This window comes from Helianthus annuus, chromosome 7, assembly GCF_002127325.2.
Source record: "Helianthus annuus cultivar XRQ/B chromosome 7, HanXRQr2.0-SUNRISE, whole genome shotgun sequence".
In the NCBI taxonomy this organism is placed as follows: Eukaryota; Viridiplantae; Streptophyta; class Magnoliopsida; order Asterales; family Asteraceae; genus Helianthus; species Helianthus annuus.
Window position 1 is genome coordinate 31,638,885 of NC_035439.2, and position 14,959 is coordinate 31,653,843.

The window sequence follows — 14,959 nt, forward strand, 5'->3', positions numbered from 1 at the left end:
CAGAAACAATTGATAAAGGAATGCCATGTAAAGAAACAATTTCATTAACATACAAGTTAGCTAATTGTTCCATACTAATTGTTTCCTTCATTGGTAGGAAATGAGCTGACTTGGTTAACCTATCTACAATCACCCAGATTGTATCATTTTCTTTCTTGGTTTTGGGTAATTTAGTAACAAAATCCATTGTTATCAATTCCCATTTCCACACTGGCATTTCCAATTGTTGCAACAATCCTGAGGGTTTTTGATGTTTAGCTTTGACTTAAAAACAAGTTAAACATTTAGAAACATATGCTGCTACATCTTTTTTTTTTTTTTCATTCCTATCCACCAGAAATTTTTTTTTTCTTAAATCCTGGTACATCTTATCACTTCCTGGATGCATCGTATATTTAGACTTATGGGCTTCTTCTAATATACGATGATGTAAGTTTCCTAATTTGGGTATCCACATTCTCTTTTTATGGAATCTCCAAATTCCATCTGTTCCTTGTTCTAATTCCTTAATCATCCCTTTTAATTTTTCAGTATCTTCCTTGATTACTGATTCTTGTGCTTTTCTAATCTGATCGTTTAAATCTTTTTGTAGATTTAAATTAAGAGAACGTACCCTTTTTGGCTTTTCATAATACTTTCGACTTAAAGCGTCTGCCACTACATTGGCCTTTCCTGCATGATACTGAATATCACAATCATAATCGTTAAGCAATTCCATCCAGCGTCTTTGTCTCATATTCAACTCTTTTTGCCCAAAAAGATATCTTAAGCTCTTATGATCTGTGAATATGGTAAATTTACTACCATAAAGATAATGTTTCCAAATTTTAAGAGCAAAAATTATAGCTCCTAATTCTAAATCATGGGTTGAATAATTTTCTTCATGAGTCTTAAGCTGTCTAGAGGCATATGCTATAACCTTTTGACGTTGCATTCATAACCTAACTTAGAAGCGTCACTAAAGACTACAAAGTCTTCAGTTCCTTCCGGTAATGCTAGTATGGGTGCATGGTTTAATCTTTGCTTAAGGATTCTAAAGGCTTCTCCTTGTTTCGGTCCCCATTCAAACTTAATAGGTTAACTTGGTTAAGGGAATGGCTATTCTAGAAAAATCTCGAATAAATTTTCTATAATAACCGGCCAATCCTAAGAAATTTCTAACCTCAATTGGTGACTCAGGGGTTTTCCATTTAGTAATTGCCTCGATCTTTTGTTGGGTTCACATGAATTCCTTCATGATTTACTAAGTGTCCAAGAAATTGTAGCTGTTCTACCCAAAACTCGCACTTGGAAAACTTAGCGTAAAGATTTTCCTTTCTTAATAGACTTAGAAGTAAGTGCAAATGTTTTGCATGATCCTTTTTACTCTTAGAGTAAATTAGAATATCATCAATAAAAACAATTACGAATTTATCCAAATATGGCTTACATATTCGGTTCATCATGTCCATAAATGCGGCTGGGGCATTGGTTAAACCAAATGGCATGACAGTAAATTCATAATGGTCATACCTTGTTCTAAATGCAGTCTTAGGAATATCCTCTTCCTGTACCTTTAATTGATGATATCCTGATCTTAAATTGATTTTTTTTTTAAAATCGAGCTCCTTGAAGTTGATCGAACAGATCATCGATTCTTGGTAATGGATACCGATTCTTAATCGTGACCTTGTTCAATTCACGGTAGTCAACGCACATACGCATTGATCAGTCCTTTTTTTGACGAACAGTATCGGTACTCCCCATGGTGACGAGTTTGGCTGTATGAATCCTTTTTCCAGCAATTCGTCTTAATTGTTTCTTCAATTCCTGCATTTCGGCAGGTGCCAAATGGTAAGGTGTTTTGGCAATCGATGCCGTTCCTGGTAGCAAATGGATTCTGAATTCTACTTTTCTGTCTGGCGGTAGTCCTGGTAATTCTTCTGGAAAGACATCTGAAAACTGAGATACTACTGGAATGTCTTTTAGTTCTTTTCCTTTAGTGTTAGTGATTATAGAAATCAAATACACTATAGACCCTTTTTCTTATCAGTTAGCAGTTTTCATCACAAAGATGAATTTCGTGGATTTAGATGGTTTATCCCCCTTAATTGTGATCTTTTCACCCCTTGGTAACTTTACTTGAATTGACTTTTGATCACATAAAATACGGGCTTTATTGGCTATTAACCAATCCATTCCTAATACAACATTAAATCCTACCAGATTCATTGGGTAAAGGTTTGCAATAAATTTTTGATTAAAATTTTCTATTCTTGCTTCCTGCAAGATTTCAGAAATCCTGACGGTTTTTCCCATTTGCTGTCTCTACCAGACAATCTATAAATTACACAAATGCACGTATTCCCGTAATTTATTTCCTAACAGACTGAATTTAAAACTTTAAGTGTCAGCAGAACACTTCTTTGGCTTGAACCAGTGGCATAGCTCTGATACCACCTTCTGTCACAACCCCCGTTCCCTCATGGTAAAATCCCAGCAACGGGCGGTCGTGAGCCAGTTTCGGTGGTATCTTGTTATTGTCTAATTTGGCAGCGGAATTTTTCATCAGGACCGTAGTTAGGAAATATTTTATCAGAGTAAAACCACCATATTTTCATAATATTAAACACATGGGATAAAACCCAAGTTTTACAGTACATGCATTTTCATAGGAATAAATCCTATTTTATTTAATAAAAACATCTATTTTATTTTAGGTAACTTTTATTGCCACTTTTCCAAGCCTTCAGTGCTCTCCAGCTGGCTTTTATTGGCTTCATACTAAGTTACCTGAAACACGTGTTTAAAACATTTTATCAGCAGGAAATACTGGTGAGTGAATCCCAGTTTAATCAAGTTTAAATAAAAACCAATTTGCAGTATTGAGGGCACATCCGCAATTACATTTGTATCCAAGACATCACAATTAACATCAGTGGTACGGTCATACTCAACTTATGGGATGTTACCACGCCAGTAACCCATTTTGTATACAAAACCCCAACATACCCACTATAATTGTATTCTTCACAAATACTCAATAACTGCTTTGTATATATTTAATTAAGTGAGGTTTTGTAAAAACAGTAAACAGAAAGGTTTACAAAAATGAATCAACTCACAAAAATGAGTACACAAAAAGAGGATTAACTCACATTGCTATTATAGGGCTTTCCTTTGTGACTTCCTGGTTATATTCTAATTAAATAAACAATGCACACGTGTTAGTATAATAACCCATTTTAACATTAGTAATACCCTCCCCGAGACGGCATTCCAACGACTACGTCGGGCAGAACCACGACAGCCGTTACGGAACCCTAGATTAATCGGGCAGAGTATCTAATACGTATCCAGGGGTTATGATACTTACAGCGAGGCAGAGCTTCGCTAATTAGGGGGTATAATACCCGAGTATAATAAGCCTACTACAGAAATTGTGATTGAGAATTGAGAAATGAACGAACTGAATTGAAATCCGATGCGTTCCTTATATAGTTGCTGAAACTGGTTCCCACGCGGCCCGCGTAAAGAATGGACAGGGATTATGCGGCCCGCGTCAATCCTGGTCAACGGACTAGCTTGTCCGGCTCACCCCCTAGACCCGCCACGATGATGACACGTGTCATCACCAGGCTGCGCCACAACTTCGATCTCTCGCGGCCCGCGTTAACTTAACGATATCTTACGCGGCCCGCATGAACTAAAGATTCCAGCAGAGTCCGGTTACACCTTAATGCGGCCCGCGTTAAAGGTTAGGGTGGGTCTATGCGGCCCGCCTCAACTCATATTTTCTTATTTTTAATTATTTTTAATAATATATTGTATTTCGGGCTCGGTTTTCACATACGGGGTGTATTTTAGGAAGTGTATGGGTGTCAGGGGTGTTTTAGGAGGGTTGTTCTATTTTGGGTATCACTCATGGGTTATTTAATAAAATATATAGTGCACTCACATTAAGTATAGCAACCCAATTCTACTTTATCCCTACGTCACGAGACAGAACCCCAACGAATTTAGGCAGAGCCTTGTCATACGTTACGGGGCCCTACGTCACTTGGACAGGGTATCAGTGATCAGGGGCTACAATACTTAAAATGGGGCAGGGCTTTGTAGGATTTAGGGGTGAATGTATATATAAAATGACAAGTAGAGAACGAGATGGAGGAAGGAACTGAACAAACCAAATGGTTGAGTTGCACTCTTATTTATACTGTCATTTTTTTAGTTTGGAGTGTACGCTAAGTTTGGCCGTACACATCCACCTACACCATTATGACATAAATTCTTACAATGACATAATATCTATTTAAAATTAATGTTTGCATATGTCTTGTTACAATTTGAGTGTTTTGTATGTATGCAGAATTAGGTAGAGTGATGATTATTTACTATTGGATCAAATATTATTTATTTTATCATATTTATTATTATTATATTTTAATTAATTTAACTGCTTCACTTAATTGGTGCTTATAACCTCTAAAATATGACGTTTTATAAAATAATAAATATGCCATTAGAACGAGCATATTTTTATCTACATTTTGAACCACGTTTCATTAAAAACAGAGTAGGTCCAAATATAGTGTATTTTTATAATTTAATTATTAAATGGTTCCTACGCTTGCTCAAAATACCTCATATTTCTATTGGTCAACTTACTCATGATGCATCCTTTTAATAATAAAAATTTTAGGAATGTCACAATTTGTAACATATTTTGGTTAAACGTGGAACCCTTTAAGGTTTTTGCCATTCCAAAGGCGGGGAAGCTTTTTGCCTTGCGGACCTGCCAGCTTGTAGGATCCCCCTTTGTGGGCTTTAAGGATAGTGTATGGCCCTTCCTACTTAGGGACAAGCTTTCCTTGGCTTTCTTTCTTGTAGGCCTCATTATTTCGAAGCACAAGGTCCCAGGCTTGAAGTGTTCATGCTTCACCCGTGTATTGTAATGCAATTCCATGTTTTGCTTGTACCTTGCTTTTTGTATGGCTGCTTAATCACGAGCCTATTCGAGTTGTTCCAAATTCAACATTGTCTCGTTCTTATTTGGCTCGAGGTCGATGTTAAATGTTCTTTGTGTTGTTACTCCGATATCAGCTAGGATTACAGCCTCTGATCCAAACACTAGGCTGTAGGGTGTTTTCTTGTGGCTCGTTTTCTTAGTTGTTCGAATTTCCAATAGCACATTGGGAAGCTATTCGAGCCAGTTGTTTTCGTATCTTTCCAATCGAGATTTAATCCTTTCAACAATGTCGTTGTTTGTCCTATTAACTTGGCCGTTGGATTGTGGGTGAGCTACCGAGCTGAATACTTGGGTTATTCTGCACTCCTTACACCAGGAGCTAGAAGGCTTCTCGGCAAACTACTTCTCGTCATCCGTGACTAGTACCCCTAGAGCCCAAAACGACAGATTATGTTTTCGTAAACAAAATCAATGACCTGTTTCCCTGAGATTTTTGCCAATAGTTTTACTTTTGGCCACTTGGTGAAGTAGTTCACGGCTACCAATAAGAGCTTGACTCCTCATTTGGCTAGTGGGGATGGACCAACGATGTTGATTCCCTACTTGTGAAATAGCCAAGCCGAGGAGATGGGAACGGGGTCATGTTTGAGGCTTTTGGGTACCGGAGCATGTAACTGACAAGCTTCATACTTTCGCAATTGTTCGGAGGTATCTCGATGCATGGAAGGCCAAAAGTGTTCGAGGTTCATCAACTTTGACACTACCGATTTTGGGCCACAATGAGCTCCACATATCCCTTCGTGAACCTCTTTGATCAGATATTGGCTTTGTTATGGGCCAACGCATCGAAGTAGTGGTGCAAGGTATCCTTTTTGTAAAGGATATCTCCTTGTAACACGTATTGTCTTGACTTGATACGAACCCTTTTAGCCTCAGTCTGGTCATTAGGTAATTCACCATTTTGAGGAACCTTTCAATGGGAGTCGATGACGGGGGTAGCCCAAGACTAAATAAAGTGACTAAATATGTAAATGCTCAAATGGTTAAACGGTTCAATGGTTAAAAAGCTGCGAGATGGGAAAAGCGAGGTGGAAACAGTGGCCAGTCACATCCGGAGATCGCTTCACCAACCCATAGCCGCAAAAGCAAAGCAGGTCTGCACAATGCACGCTATTACCCAGGGCTCAAAAGCCTTTAACCCCCGAAAGGGGAAACCCTCCACTGCAAGCAAGGTTACTGGTCTAATACATTCTACTTCGGGAGATGTCTTCTCTTATAAATTGACACTTCATTTACTTCAGAAAAAATCTCCTGGCCAGTTCTGATTCTCCAATCTCTGGTCATTCGTGTGGAGCACTTGCTTACATACAAGTCACTCCTTTTCACATCGACCACACACATTCCATTTGCTCCCACTTCCGAATCTGAGTACATCTCAGAGAAGGAATCTTCAGCAAATAACAACAACAAACTAGTAAACCTCCTTCCACGTCTTGCAAACGTGGGGGGACCCCGCGACCTGAGTTAGGCAAAGTTGAACCCCTCAACCCTTTTGCCTAACCAACCCAGCTACTACCGTTGGTCTTGCATTTGTTGCATCAACAAGTTGGCGCCCACCGTGGGGCTACGCCGCTATTTCTTCTCAAAAAGACCTAGTAGTGTAGCTCTCTTCGCTTAAAATCACCATGTCTGAAAGTGGATCTCCGGGAGAAGTAAATCAGATACCAAACACTTCCACCCCGGGTAGTAGCCAAGCTCACGTGGCTATTCCAACGTCCTTCTCAACTCCGGGAGCACACCCGAGTTCCTCACCTTCAACACGCTGACTCCATCCAGATCCGGGGTCCCATCTCCCAATATCGGTGTCTCTGACACCCCAGCACGTGTTGAACTTACCCCCGAGGGGGTAGCAAACAATTTCCTTGAATTGAGGTCACTTCTCAACCAGCATGTGAGTAAAGAAAGATAAAAAGGAGTGAGGATTCGTTTAGACTATGATGAACCTGAACCAACACTGTCTCCCGGACCACCTCTGCCTCCTTTTGCTACAAGGAGTGAGGCTGGTCCCAGTAATCCTTCAAACCCTCACCCTTATCTGTCCACTATGACAAATCCTACGGTACATCCTATCTTCTCTTCCCAACCAATTACTAGTGGTGCTCCTCTGGGACATGAGCTAACACTTGACCAGCTCCTACAGTCCCCAGTAACAAACCATCCAGCATCTGTAACAACCACGTGGGAGCAAGCTCTGTCCATGCTCCCTTTAGCACGAAGTGCTGTTATGAGCACCCCTCTCGGAATAAACTGCTCGGTTGGTCCGGGAAGCCTTCAAGGCTTCAACCTCATGCCTAATATAATGACCCAAATGATGGCCAACTTCCCGTGGCAACACTTCATTAATCAAGTGCTAGCCACTCAGGGGAATCACGGCAATGGCAACAATGTAGATGCAAGGGCTGAAGAAGACTTGGCTAAACCTTACAAACCCAGTAACCTTTCATGCTTTTCAAGGCAGATAGCCGAGTATGATTTCCAATCAAAGATTAAGATGCCGTCCCACATCAGAACGTATGATTGGACTGAAGATCCTGAGGACCATCTTCAGATCTTCACTGGTGCAGCCCGGATAGAGAAATGGTCAAACGCTGAATGTTGCCTGATGTTCATGCAAACTCTTGTTGGATCTGCCAGAATCTGGTTTAACGACCTACCTGCTCAAAGCATTCGAAGCTTTGACGACCTAAGCAAGGGATTTCTGGCAAACTTCTCCCAACAAAGGCGATATGTCAAAGACGCAACAGTGATCTTCCAGATAAAGCAACGTGATTATGAAAGTCTTCGTGCGTTCATTGAATGATACAAAAAGGAAGGTCTGACTTATGTAGGGGCGGACGAGAAAATGAGAGTGGCTGGTTTTATGAATGCCATAACCTCTAAATATCTCACAAGAGATTTCAACAAATCCCTGCCCAAAACCCTGGAAGAGGCTCTTGAAAGGGCCGAAGCTCACATCCGGGGAGAGGAGGCTGTAGACATTAAAGAACAAAGGAAAAGAGGATCCGGCTGGCGAAGCAACAGCCCAGCTAGAAAAAGGGGGAACTTCAACTCCTACGACAGGCGGCCAAAGGGTTCAGACCCTCGAAGGTCTGAAGGCCGGAACCCTTCAAGCAGGGAAAAAGGCATAAGTTTCACACCCCTCACAAAGACCCCTCAAGAAATCCTTGCAACAGAAGAAGTTAAACAAAACTTTCGGCCTCCTAGGCCTCTCCCCAAAAGCAGAAAAAACGAGAACTCCACCCAATACTGTGAGTTCCACGAAGAAAAAGGTCACCACACCAATGATTGCTTCCAACTCAAGAAAAGAATAGAAGCTGCTGTTAAGTCCGGAGAACTTGCTCATTTGGTAAAAGGAGTCCGGGACAAAATGGCTGAAGGAAAGGGTAAAGAAGTCAATATGGTGAATGTCGATGGAAGGGTTCCTCATAAAAGACAGCGGTTGGAAGCTTGGGAGCTTCAGTGTGTCTGCTTCCCCCCTACGGAAAAAGACCCTCTTTCTAGCCCTCTTGTGGTAGACGCTACCGTAGGAACGTTGAAAACATGTAAGGCATACATAGATACTGGGGCAGCCACTAAGATCATGTTCGAAAAATTCTTCAACCGTTTGAACAATGAAGAACGTTCAAGGCTTCAACCTTCTGGAACCTCTATAAAAGGCATCGCTGACATACCCCTCAAGCCCTTAGGGCAGCTGACCCTTAATGTTCGTTTCAGTGAAGGTTTAAAAGAAAGAACCCAACCATTAACCTTTGTGGTTATTAACATCCCCTCAAGCTATGACGTGATCATCGGAAGACCAGGACAGTGTGCATTTTACATGGTAGTGTCTGTTGGCCATGGCATGGTTAAATTTCCTACCGAGAGGGGGGTAGCAACCCTTCAACCTTCTCAGGAAGCTTACATGATTGAAGGTGAAAACTCAAACAGCGAAGAAGATAGGCAGAGGTTGGTCATAAACCCTAGGTACCCTGAACAACGAATAAGGGTCAACCCAAACCTTTCTCAAGAGACCCTTTCGTACCTTGAAAAATTGCTAACACATTACAGCGATGTATTCGCTTGGTGTCCAGAGGATATGACCGGGATCCCTTGGAACGTTGCCGAGCATGAATTAAGAATACCACCGGATGTCAAGCCGGTGGTCCAAAAGAAAAGAAGCCTGGCACCCGAGAGAAGTCTGGCAGCCTGCCAAGAGGTTGAAAAGCTTGTGTCGGCCGGTATTCTCCGAGAAGTCAAGTACCAATCATGGTTGCAAACCCGGTTATGGTCAAGAAACCTGACAACTCTTGGAGGATGTGCATAGATTTCAAGGATCTTAACAAGGCTTGTCCTGAAGATTGCTATCCACTACCGGAAATTGATCTCAAGGTTGACTCCCTCACAGGTTACTCGTTCAAATGCTTTCTTGGTGCATACAAAGGCTATCACCAAATCCTCATGAAGAAAGAGGATGAGGAAAAAACAGCCTTTCACACGGACAAAGGGATCTTTTGTTATCAAAAGATGCCTTTCGGCCTAAAAAATGCAGGAGCTACCTATCAACGACTCGTTGACAAAGCCTTCGAAAGCCAAATTGGTAAAAACATGGAGGCATATGTTGACGACTTGGTGATTAAAAGCAAGACGGAACATCAAATGCTTGATGATATTCAAGAAACTTTCAAGAACCTCAGAAAGGTTAACATGAAGCTTAATCCGGAAAAAATGCTCATTTGGATTCGAGGAGGGAAAATTCTTGGGTCACATTGTTGGAAAGCAAAGCGTCAAAGCCAACCCTAACAAAGTGAAAGCCGTCCTCGAAGCCAAACCACCAAAAACCAAGAAGGAGGTTGAAAGCTTAAACGGGAAGCTTGCAGCCTTGAAGCATTTTACCTCAAAGTTGGACGAAAGATCTCTGCCCTTCTACAAAACGCTCAAGAACTGCTTAGATAAGAAGGATTTCAAATGGACTGAAGAAGCTGAAGAAGCTTTCAACCAAATGAAGCAACATTTAGCTTCCCTACCAGATATCGCGGCACCAAAAACCGGGGAGTTAATATCGGTGTACCTCTCAATTGTTGACGAGGCCATCAGTGCAGTCCTCACCATTGAGCGAGACAAGGCCCAGGTACCCGTTTATTTTTTCAGCAAAACTTTAAAATTAGCTGAAACAAAATACCCTCCCCTTGAAAAACTTGCCCTAGCCCTAGTTCAAACAGCTAGAAGGCTTCGAAGGTATTTCCAAGCACACCCCATACAAGTGGTCACTGACCAACCTATTAAGAGTGTGCTCGAAAAACCTGAAAACTCGGGGCGATTAGCCAAATGGGCCATAGAACTGGGTGAATATAACATCACCTATGTCCCAAGAAAAGCTATCAAGGCACAAGTCTTAGCCGATTTCATTATGGAAGTCCCAAACCAGGCAATCACTGAAGTGAATGCTACCACTACTGAACCCTCCAACCCTGAAGCCTGGAGGCTTTATACCGACGGGGCTTCAAGCGTTGAAGGGTCAGGGGCTGGGCTAATTTTGATCAACCCAGAAGGGCTAGAATTCACATATGCTCTCCGTTTTAATTTTTAGACCACCAATAACGAAGCTGAATACGAGGCACTAATAGCTGGCTTAAGGCTAGCTAAAGAAATGAAGATTGAAAAGCTTGAAGTGTTCACAGATTCGTTGCTGGTCTCAAGCCAAGTGAATGATAACTACATAGCTAAGGAACCAAACATGAAAAAATACAGAGAAAAATCCAAGGAACTGATGAGTACCTTCCAGGCATGCAACATCAAACAAATCCCCAGATCTCAAAACAAAAAGGCTGATGCCCTAAGTAAGCTTGCATCTCTCACTTTCGCCCACCTTACCAAGAAGGTGTTGGTAGAAGTGTTGAAGGCCCCATCAATCGATGAATTGGAAATTCAAGATGTAGTTACCGAAGAAGATCCAAACTGGATGACTCCCATCAAAAAGTTCCTCAAAAATGGTGAATTGCCAAATGATCAAGTATAAGCTAAAAGGGTTGAGATCAAGGCAAGGCAATACGTACTACAAGGAGAAACCCTTTACAAAAAGAGTTACCTTGCTCCCTTGTTAAGATGTGTCGGTCCGGAGCAAAGTAAGTACTTGATCAAAGAAATTCATGAAGGTGTGTGCGGAGCCCACTTCGGCGCTCGGTCGGTGGTTGCAAAGCTCATGAACCATGGATATTTCTGGCCATCAATGCACCGTGATACAACCGAAGAATTGAAGAAATGTGATGCTTGTCAAATTCATGCACCAATTCCAGGAAGTCCCAAGCATGACTTAGTCCCAATAACCTCGGCATGGCCATTCCACAAATGGGGGATGGACATTGTTGGTCCATTTCCCCCAAGCAAAAGGGGAGTAAAATTCTTACTGGTGGCAGTAGATTACTTCACCAAATGGCCCGAAGTCAAACCACTTGCCAAAATCACGGGAAAACAGGTCATTGACTTTGTTTGGGAAAACATCATTTGCCGTTATGGATTGCCGGGAGTACTTGTCACTAACAACGGAAGACAATTTGCTGAGAAGCCTTTCAGCACTTGGTGCAAGGAATACAAAATCGATCAGGTCCTTTGCTTAGTGGCTTATCCGCAATCAAACGGTCAGGTGGAAAGAACAAATAGAAGCATAGTAGAAGGCATCAAGACAAGATTGGGAAGATACGAAAACAACTGGCTTGAAGTATTGCCTAGTGTTCTATGGGCAATTAGAACAACCGAAAAAACAAGCCATAAGAAAACACCTTATAGCTTGGTATTCGGATCTGAAGCTGTGATCCCCACTGAGATAGGAGTTGTAACCCAAAGAATTGTCAACATGAATCCTGAAACAAACCAAAAAGAGATCATGTTGAATTTACAACTCCTAGAGGAAGCAAGAGATCAAGCCGCAATTCAAGAGGCCAAATACAAGCAACAGATGGAAGCTTACTACAACAAAAAAGTTAAGAACGAACGTTTCAAGCCAGGGGACCTGGTCCTCAGAAACAACGAAGCCAGCAAGAAAGAAAATCAAGGAAAGCTCGGCCCAAATGGGAAGGCCCATACACCATCCTTGAAGCACACAAAGGTGGATCCTACAAGCTGGCTGACTCAGAAGGCAAAAGGCTTCCAAGGCATTGGAACGGCAAAACCCTAAAAAGGTTCCATGTTTAAACATGAAAGTTTGGTTTGTATCAAAATGTATTCCAAGCAGAATTATGAATATCTTTTGTAAAAAGTAAGTATGGCTGAAATGAATGAAGTTGCTTTATCAAACTTGTCTTTCTATCCTAAGTTCAGGTTGAGAACCTAGCAAAAAACTCCATGGCAAGGGCCATGTAAGGGGATGAGCTCCCAGGCCACATCGCTCAATAGGTTCAAGGGTTGAATGGACCTATATAAGGGGTGAGTTCCTAAATCAATACAACTCCAAGAGACTTATTAAGAAAACCTAAAATTGTCTCATAGACGGGTATGAACAGCCTACACCAAATGTTCCCTAAGCCTTAAAAATATAATCAACAAAAAGGCTTGAAAAATTCAAGTGAAAACCAAAGAAATAATAAAAAGGATAGGTGCTAGATCTTCTTGTTAAAGTACCAAGGCTAAGTGTCTGCAGCACTGAACCTTTTTAGGTATAACAAACATAAGGGCAGCACAAACTGGACAAAGACAAAGTCACAAAGAGAATCTGAAAGAACAAAATCATTTGGACAAAAAATGTCACACCCCCAAAATCCCACACGCGGAGTACCACCGCTTGGAGGCGTGACATGACCAGGATCATGCCATCAATCATATTGAACATAGCATAATATAAATAAGATAATTCGAAAAACCCAAATCAATACGATTGATGTTCTAAACCAAACATAGTATCAATAGCGGAAGCATAAATATGTAATCCCAAAGTAAATCATAAGTTCAAATATTCGAAACGTTAAACATAGTATTCATGATCCATTGCCCACAACAACCTGCTCCTTCCTTGTGCAAGCTCCATAAGTACCTAAGGTCCTGCAAGGCATGCAGCAGAGAGTCAACAACTAGTTGAGCGAGTTCACAGTTCAGTAATAGTATAGTGTGAGTAGTAAGTTCGTTCGTTATAGCATATATCGTATTTCCATCGCGGCCTCCCAGGCAGGTATGCGAAGATATTAGGGGACGTTCCTCCCAAGTATTCTAGACTAGGTTTATTTGTATCGCGGCCTACCAGGCAGGTGTGCGAAGATGTTAGTAAGTTTAGTTCGCGGCCTTCCAAAGGCAGGTGTGCGAAGTCAGTCATAATATCGCGGCCAACCCTTGGCAGGTGTGCGAAGATCAGTTCAATAAGTGTTACTAGTCTAGTCGTATCTTATTGTTCGGTTCTATCAGCTGAGTATGTACAATAATCCAACAAATCCCATTCCCACCCGGGAACCCATGCCTTGGCTGTGTGAACTCACCTTGGTTTGCTCGGTATGCTAAGTATGTGCTTAAAGTAAATCAATCACGTCCTAGAGTATGCACGTACACAATCAGTTTGAATTCATACGGTTCACGTATAAGCATAATCAATGATCACCAAGTAGTACACATCACTAATCAACATCACACAAGTCATGCATAGTGTTTAACATCAGTTAGTTAACTCAGTTAACACTTAACAGAATTAAATCAGTTTACTGTGCAGGTTATCCAAGTTGGCGAAACAGAGGTTGACGAAACACAATGTGTTTCGTCAACTACCCTTTTACGAATCATCATTCTATTTCGTTAAGGACCTTTGGCGAAACACATTTTCTAATTCGTCGACATCCTTGGCGAAACACATTCTGTTTCGCCAAGACTTCCAATTCGTCAAACATTCACATTCGTTAAGCAGCACTTACGTCAACATGTCAGTTACGCAATCATCACAGAAACCCTAATCATCTACAGCCGTAACATCAACATCACACAGAATCATTATCATACGGAACCAGGCAAAATCTTTCGTTAACATCAATTGATCTTTACTATACATCAACTAGTCTACACACACAATTTACGGTTTTTAACACATAAATCAATCTATCAGGAATCAATAATCTAATCAAGGCTACAACATCCTGAACCCTAAACATTTGTAGATTTAGTACCATGTCACCATATAATTCGAGTAGTGTTTACGGTTTTCAATATCATGCATAGTGATCATCATCAACAATCATCAAGGGATTCAACATAAGGTCTAGCATTGCATAACATCAACGGATCATACTTTTTGATTAACAGTTTATAAGGATATCAAACTAACAATCATGAAAGAGTTAAACACTAACCGCAATAAATGAGAGCAAGAACGAGATTGATCTAGGGCCTCAAGGTCGCCGTTTCACAGAGGGTGTTCTAGGGTTTTCTGTTTGCTAAAGTGACAAATGAACAGAGGGTCCGGCATAATATTACGTAGCATAATGGGCCCGAACTGGGCTTTGGTGAAACTGGTTGGGCCGGCGAAACAGGATTGGCGAAACAGGTTTCCTGTTTCGTCGAATGGTTCTTGGCGAATCACAATTCTAATTCGTTGAGATGTTGTGTGGCGAATCACATATGATTCGTCGGGTCCTTAACGGGCTAGTGGGCTTTATCCAATTCGGGTTTTACAATTAAGCTTATCACACTAACACATAATCAAGCAATCACGAAACACTTTCATTTATCACAACGTACACATTACAAGTCAAACGAGTCAAACGACTAATCAGTCAAAGTCCACAGTCAAAGTCAACGTGCATTTAAAGTCGAAAGGTCGAGTTGTCACATTATCCCCAACTTAAAAGAAATTTCGTCCCGAAATTTGGTACGTACTTACTGAGGAAGCTAGATAGGTTGCGTCGTTCACTGGTTTTCCTGGGGTGTCACATCCTCCCCCCGTTGATCTGGAATTTCGTCCCGAAATTCCGTGGTAGTAGCTTCAGCCTCAGCAGTGGTTGTATT